The sequence below is a fragment of the Malania oleifera genome, chromosome 5, assembly GCF_029873635.1.
Source record: "Malania oleifera isolate guangnan ecotype guangnan chromosome 5, ASM2987363v1, whole genome shotgun sequence".
NCBI classification, from domain to species: Eukaryota; Viridiplantae; Streptophyta; class Magnoliopsida; order Santalales; family Ximeniaceae; genus Malania; species Malania oleifera.
This window is the reverse complement of record NC_080421.1, coordinates 104,643,319-104,651,582: the sequence shown is the minus strand read 5'-3', so window position 1 is coordinate 104,651,582 and position 8,264 is coordinate 104,643,319.

The window sequence follows — 8,264 nt, the reverse complement described above, 5'->3', positions numbered from 1 at the left end:
AACCTAATCCCGCTATCCCCACATTTATTCACATGCTATTAAGAATATGGACACAAGATATCTACAATTAATATATTTATTCAAAAAATATGGAAACATAATATCTGCAATTAATATGTTGATTCAAAAATAAAAATTTGGAAACAAAAAATAAGGAAACAAAATATTTACGATTAGTATACAAAATATCTGTAATTAATATACTTATTCAAAATATCTTACAATTAATATGCTTTTTAAAAATATTTGGAAACAAAATATCTACAATGAAAATTCAAAAAATTTGGAAACAAAATATTTTTAATTAATTAAGGTTATTTACAAATTATGGAAGTAAAATATCTACAATTAATCAAAATTATGTACAAATTACAATACTCACAAAATAAGGAGTAATTAAAAGATTTATTAAATTTGAACTTGGGATAATTTCTAATTAATTAATGGCTTGACTCTCTAAGTTTCCCCAGCAGAGTCGCCAAGCTGTCGCGACGTCCCGTGAGTGCGTGTGCCCCTGGCGGCGAAATTAAAATCAATTTTAATTTTCAATTAAAAAGATAAAAGTGTTGGAGTCGCCACTAACCTTTAGTGCGGTTAGAACACATGATTAGTACCCCGTTAGGGGTAGAATCGGTCTACATTACCAGAGTTGGGGTCGGGAGTTCGGTTACGCGAGGGGAAGGTACAAGCACCCCCTACGCGCCCGTTCTTACGAACGGTACCTAATTAATTTGAAATTATCCATAATTTAATCTAATAAGTCTTAAAATTACTCCTTTTTATGAGTTTATAAATACATAGGGAAAATAAATAAATAAATAAATAAATAAATAAATAAATATATACATATATTCCCTCAGAGCTTAAGGTACGTGATGCCCGAAGGCTCATACCCCTGCAATAAAATCATAGGGATAAAAATAATCAACAAAATATTTAAGAAAAATACTCCCAAATTTTGAAATTGTATAAAAAATTTTATAGGAAGATACTAATATGGGAGGTTTTAATATATGGTAATAGAATAATAAGCAACTCACACTTACTAAAATATCATGAATGTCAAAATAAGTAATTAGATACCATATTACTATATATATATATATATATATATATATATATTAATATACTAAGGATACTATAATAAATCTCATCACATGTAAACACAATAGAAATACTATAATACTATCACTATATATATCAAAATACTAAAAATACCATATATGCTTAGATCCTAAAAATTCTAAAAATACCATAAACAATATGAATTAATCAAAGCCCTAAGATATATACGCAATTAACATAGCAATAGGGAAAAACCCAAGGAATACGGTAGTAATGCAACAATACTAATAATCCAAAAGATACCATATTAACAAAATCATAATAATAGTTCAAAACATACAATATTAACATGAAGTAACCGAAGCCCTAATATATTATAACAATAATACACTACCTGTAACATTATACTACTATAATAATAACACAACCAATATGTATATATGTATATATATCATAGCACATAATTACCAATGATAAATGCTACTAGAATAATAAGGTGTATACATCATAATATTAATAACAATATAAGCCCTATATAACGTTAATCTGATCATAAACAATAATATCCAATAATAGGGAAGTAATCAAACCCTAAAAAGGAAATCAATGTGTAATAATATGGAAACAATAAATACACATATATGATAATATAGAAATAGTCAAACTATGGAAATCAATACGTGATAAAATGGAAACCCTAAAAATCCAAATAAGGAAACCCTAAAAATGAATATGAAATTTAATACATACCCTAAATACAACAAAAGTATAAACTTGAAGATTAAAACAAATTTTAATTGTAACACTTCTACAACAATAATAATGTTCATTAAATAACATGCACAACCAAAATACAAACAAGAACATCAACTAACAAACGTTAAGAACCCTACAACAATATTATAAATACTTTAATGTGTAAAAGAAGAGTTTAAATATGAAACTAAATATATATTACACTAAATAAAACATTATTAAAAGAAAAAAAACTCAAAATATTAAATATACCTGCATAAAAAAAATATATATTATATATCAATATAAACCAAAATCAGCAACAGAAGAAAGAAATAAAATAAAATAAAACCGCATATCTGTGTGTGGTGTGTGTTTGTGTGGTGCATCTGAAGCAGAAGATTTACAGAGGGCAGTAGGTTGGCAGCAGGGTGTTCGGGTCCTGGAGTTGTTGCAGACAATGGGAGAGTTGCCGGAGCGTGGCTGTGCTGGTCGGAGTGGTGGTCGGCTGCTTGTAGACAACAACTGTGGAGCAGAGGAACTCCGGTGGTGCTGTGTTGGGCTTGAGGCAGCAGAGAGGGGGTACTCGGGTACTGCTGGAGTCCTGGAATGCTGCTGGTGTTGCTGGTATGGTGGAGTTGAATAGAGGAAGTGGTGGCTATCGGTGGCCGTGCGATGATGGAGTGGTGAAAGCCTCGGGTGCTGCTGGTGCTGGGATTGTCGCCGGAATTGATGGGGTTCGCAGGGATGATTTTCGGGTGGCCTGTGGTCTGTTCTGTTGCTCCGGCTGCGGGAGAAGTTGAAGTTGCAGTGGTGGACTGTGCTGTGTGTGGCCGGAGAGAACGAGTTGGAGAGAGAGAGAGACCCGAGAGAGTGGGCGCCGCTGCTGTGTCTGTGTGTTCCTCCCCCAAGCCTTTTTAAAGGCTCTCCCCCAAAAAAAACCCTAATATCCTTTCCTTTTTTGTTTTTTTGTTTTTATTTTTTATAATAATAATAATAATAGTTATAGTAATAGTAATAATAATAATAATAATAATAATAATAATAATAATAATAATAATAATAAATAGTAATAATAATAGTAATACTAATAATAATAATAATAATAATAATAAGGTAATAATAAATAAAAATAATAGTGGTAATAACAATAAGAATAGTAATAATCCGAAATAATTATAGTAAATTAATAATAACAATAATAAAAAAATAATTATAAGAAAGTAATCATAAAAATACTAATAATGATAATAAAATAATAAAAGGGAACCCTTTGTTCTATTTGGTTAGGGCAAAAATAGGGTGTCTACATATATATATTGTTTCAAAAATATTATCATAGCATACTCTCACACTTTGATCGCCACACTAACATTATCTTAAGAGTTGTAATATTGTCTTCACTGAGCTTATAATATCCTATCATCTTAAAGTGCATTGGTTATACTAGTACATATCTGATTATTGGAGAAACACGTATATTGTACACGAAATTTGTATTGATTATTTGCTGTAGTTCAGGCATGGCCTAAGGTGTGTCTTCTCCGCCCCTTTAAGGAGAGGTTGTAAAGGTTGATGTCAGCCTTGGAAATTTGAACCGGTGTTGTAAACGGTGCCGCTCCACTCGTTAAGTGAGCAATAGTGGTAATTCTCGGGCTTGCGAGCTGAGACGGGGACATAGAGAGTATTGGCCGAACCCCGATAACATATCATGTGTCTACTTTTAATTTCCAGCACTTTATATTCATACACATGTATGCTATATTTGATATATTGTGAATGTTGCGCATGGTTTAATTTTTGCATATTATTTTTATTTGCGCAACTGGTATATGCTTAGAAGTACCCTAGGTTGTGTATTACTGATATCTGGTTTAACCTAGGAAGAATTTTTAAAAATCCAATTCACCCCCCCTCTTGGGAATACACCAATTCCAACACACTCCAACCTAGCTTCAAGGAGTCTAAAGTATTGCTTTAAAAGGGGTTGAACTCAAAACCTTAATTTGGTAGAAAACAATGATAGTGATGACAGTGATGGATGAAAATAATTGGTTTGAAGATGTTGAGCTTGTATTACTGACTTGGAGAAACCAAAGTTTAAGAAAAGAGGACCGAACTTGTATTACTGGTATTTGAAAGTGGTGAAGATGGTGAATTTTGAAAAAAAAGGTTTTGAGCTGAAAATAATGAAATGCATGAGTTTTAGAATAGGACTTCATCTTTATACTTTTCTGCTGGAAGGTAGCGTACAAGACCTTCTGCTTCTCAGTGTAGTGGAGGACTTCCAAAATCCTTTTGATCTTCTATACCCAGTCCTCCGCCACTATAGGATCAAGTCCTCCCGTAAATGTCAGAGGGTGCATGCGTGTGAACCGCTCGATGGTACACCCCGCATAAGTAGGAGAGCTCTTACGTCTCCTAACACTCCGCCCAATCTCTCGGATCACCTCTATCGCCAAACCACGAGACACAGAAGGAGACTCATCACTTGCCGTCTCCTCGGAGCCACTCTCCAAGTTATTATCCATGGGCTCCATATTGAAAACAAAATAGGAATTGATTAGAATTCCTATATCGTACACAGATAACACAATCATAGAACTAATCATGTCAACTATTACTCTCATAGGTTTAAGCCTGTCCCGTCACACCAACACGAATCCATCAATGGTTTGCCCTACCTTACCTGGAATTGTCATCCTAAGGAAAACTGGGAGTACCGTCGACAAATCCCGGCCTAGCAACAAAACAATCTTCGACCTATACTACCCTTTTCTTACATCCTATACTTTGGTATGTACATATCAATACTCCTAACCAAGTCTACAAGACCTAGTAACTTGGTTAGCTCTGATACCAAGCTGTCACACCCTGAACCCACATATGGGTCCTAGGTGTGAATATAATAACATAACCTGTCTCTATATCAATTCAAACATACATGATACAATACAATAAGAGGGTCCGACCCCGTGGGGTACACGGATGCCCTATACACATACACATATACATCCATACTCATTAGTTACGCAGCGAAAAATGTTTCATCTATCTATATAACATACCATACCAAAGTCTATACAAAGCTAGGATATACAAACCCATACAATACTAAGGTATACAATCCCATAAATACCGTATATACTCCAGGTGTCTACAAAAACCATCACGACAACTAGGTTACAAAAACTCGTACCTAATCAGGCACTAACAACAGCTAACGACACCCCCGGTTCTAATTGCTAGGATGCTAATTACGGTTACCTGATGGACCTTAAAACATTGTACGTATATTCGGGGTGAGACACCTCTCAGTAAGGAAGAAAGCAAGTTATATCAGTGTGTGACATACCAATGTTATTTTACGTAAAACATAACATTATACAATATGATACAGTTCGAAAACATTTCCATACAGTTCCAGTATTTTCACAAATTCATTCCAGTATTTTCACAAATTCATTCCAGTATTTTCACAAAATTCATTCCAGTACATATGATACCCAAAACATATGGTTAGTGTCGTCACACTGATACGCAACTACGCTATGAAACCCGAAACTTCACAGTGATTACATTGCCAATACGATGTAGCTCACACTAGTACGCAACTACTCCATGAACCCGAAGCTTCACAGCAATTACATTGCCAATATGCAACTACTCCATGAAACTCGAAACTTCATAGCGATTACATTGCCAATATAGTGTAGCTCACACCCCTTGGTGACTAGCTGGGATACGTAGTGATATTTCACACCCTCGGATATAGAGCCGGACACTCTCGCCCATAATTTTTACACTGATACATGGCGCAGTGTACAGTAATTAGCCGCCACATAGCTGTTTCGACGTACGATAATTAACCGCTACTAGCCGATTTCACAAAACCTGGAATCATTTTGGAACTCACGTTCCTATACTCATCAGCATACGGTAATTAGCCACCACATAACTGTTTTACAAAATACTTGAAACAATTACATACAACCATACATATCACACTTATTTGGTTTACGACAAATTATATCATTTTTTAATTCAAGTATACAATTTTATACAAATATGGATAACAGTTATCTCAATAATACAATTTAAGCAAAACAAACGGTCTTCCAAATGAAGCAGGGATGATACCCAAAATCCTCAAAATTTTCGAAAAATGTAACCTGAAAATCCCGTATTTTACCCGATAGATTTTCCCAAATAAGTTACCAAAACGTACATATGATTGTAGCCTACAAGCTTATCGATCCCGATTTCGAAAACAAACTGAATCTGCTTACCTTAACCCGAATTCCAACTACGAACTCTACGGTCCCCAAAATTACGAACCGAGACTCCAAAACCTATAAACCACAGTACGATACATGCTTACAATCCTTACTACTATACATATTTTGAAACAGAAATGAAAATCAAGCCTTACCTTGATTTTAAGTCGAAACCCGAAACCGCTCGAAACGAGATTCCGATCCGCTAGAAACATAGAGAATCTTTCCCTGATCCTCACAGTAACGTCTGATTTATGAATCGGGCGACGAACGACGAAGAAATCAAAAGAGAGAGAGAGAGAGAGAGAGAGCTTTGAGTTCTAGAGAGAGAGGGAGAGAAAATCAAGCTAACTTAGCTTGGAAGCAACCATTTTGGATATTTATAGCCCTTTGACTCGGGTGGATTCGTTGACGAATTGGCATCCTCGTTGACGAGTCCGCCATTACCTTCGTCGATGAGACGGTGGCCTCATCGACGAGCCGAATATTTCCAATTTTTTTCCAAACCTCTCGGCATTCCCTCGTTGACGAGCCTCTGAATTTCGTCGAGAGGAGCCACTAGCCTTCGTCGACGAATGATAGCCTTGTCGACAAAGTTTGCACAATTACTTTTTCACCCTCTCTTAATCAATTTAACCTATTTATCACAAATCGGGTTCTTACACGATTTTTGCATTAAAACTCTCATCTCCATTTAGAGATTTTCAAATCCCCCACAAGGACTGACTATATCTTGGCATTAAAACCTTGATTTCCAATTAAGATTTTTTTTTTTCAAATCTTTGATCAAGGGTTGACTCCATTTTTGCACTAACACCTTGATAATCAATCAGGAATTTTCAAAATCCTCCATCAAAAGTCAACTTTATATTGACATTAAACCTTAATAGTCAATTCAAGATTTTTAACCCTCTATTAATGACTGGTTTATTTCAATTCTTTTTTCAAGCTTGCGATTAATCAAGAAATTCTTTATTCTATCAACATTAATTTCTTTAATTTCAATCGCTTACTCAAAATTAAAGCCAGAAACCTCATTCATATCATCCAATCCATGATTGAAATTAAAACTTTGATGTTGAATTTTTCATAATCCCAAAGGAATGAGTTATCTTCGAATCTAATGCAATCAATCAAAACTTTTTCATTATCTCTTTACTTTTCTTCAAAACTTAGGGTATTTGAGGCCAATTTCCCCTTTCAAACAAGAGCATATCAAGGCTTCTAGTCATGTTGTTTGGACTCTTGGACAGTGATTCTTCACTGGATGACCCAAAAGGGGATTCTTCTTCCTATTCCTTTTGCTTTTTAATTAGGACACACACACACACACACATAGTGGTAAACGTTCTTTAAGTGCTGGTCGGATGGCTAATCTCCCTTAGAATGGTTGGTCTACCACCTTCCCTACAAACAAATGTACTTTCGAACCTATGTTCTCAATATCGTAAACTATTTTAGGGTTTTTTCTTTTCTTTCCCCTAAAAAAAAAAATAAAAGTGGGCGACTCTGCATTTTCTATCCTTTTCATTTCTTTGAGTCTATTCCACCTCCATTTAACTATCTTGTTCTAAGGATTACCATGCAATAGAAAATTTTCCATCTATCGGCTCACCCTCGGACCAAAATAAGTGTTAATAGCTCTTATCGAATTCTCGCACTTAATTTATCCTCCGAACATGGACTACATGATCCAAATTCCATATTACCCCTAAAAAGTCGCAAGAAGCCATAATAAATGTCCCCTTAGCACCCTCCCTCCTTTTGTAGTCTAACTATCACCTTTGCTCCGCTCACTAAGCAAAATGACCTTTTAAAGCAAAAGATGCTTAACTAATGTGACAAAGTGAAAGAGGGAGAAAAAAAAATCTGCATAAGATGGCCAAGCTAGGACTCGACAAGTATATATACGTGTAAAGTTTTAGTGACTTTCATTTTTAGCGAGAGATGTTGATACTTGGCCGGTAGTAAACATGTCAAGTTGAATCAAGCTTTGTCATTCTCAAACTTGTTAATTAAATTTTTAACTAAGCTCGAGCTCGAGCTCTAACTAAGTTTTAAATATACTGGTTTAAACTTATTTATTATAAAAAGGAATGAGCTTACGAGCCTTTATCTTGTTGAGTTACTTTAGATAGTCATGAATTATTTATACTTTTTGGAACCTCTTAGTGAAAAGTTCTTACT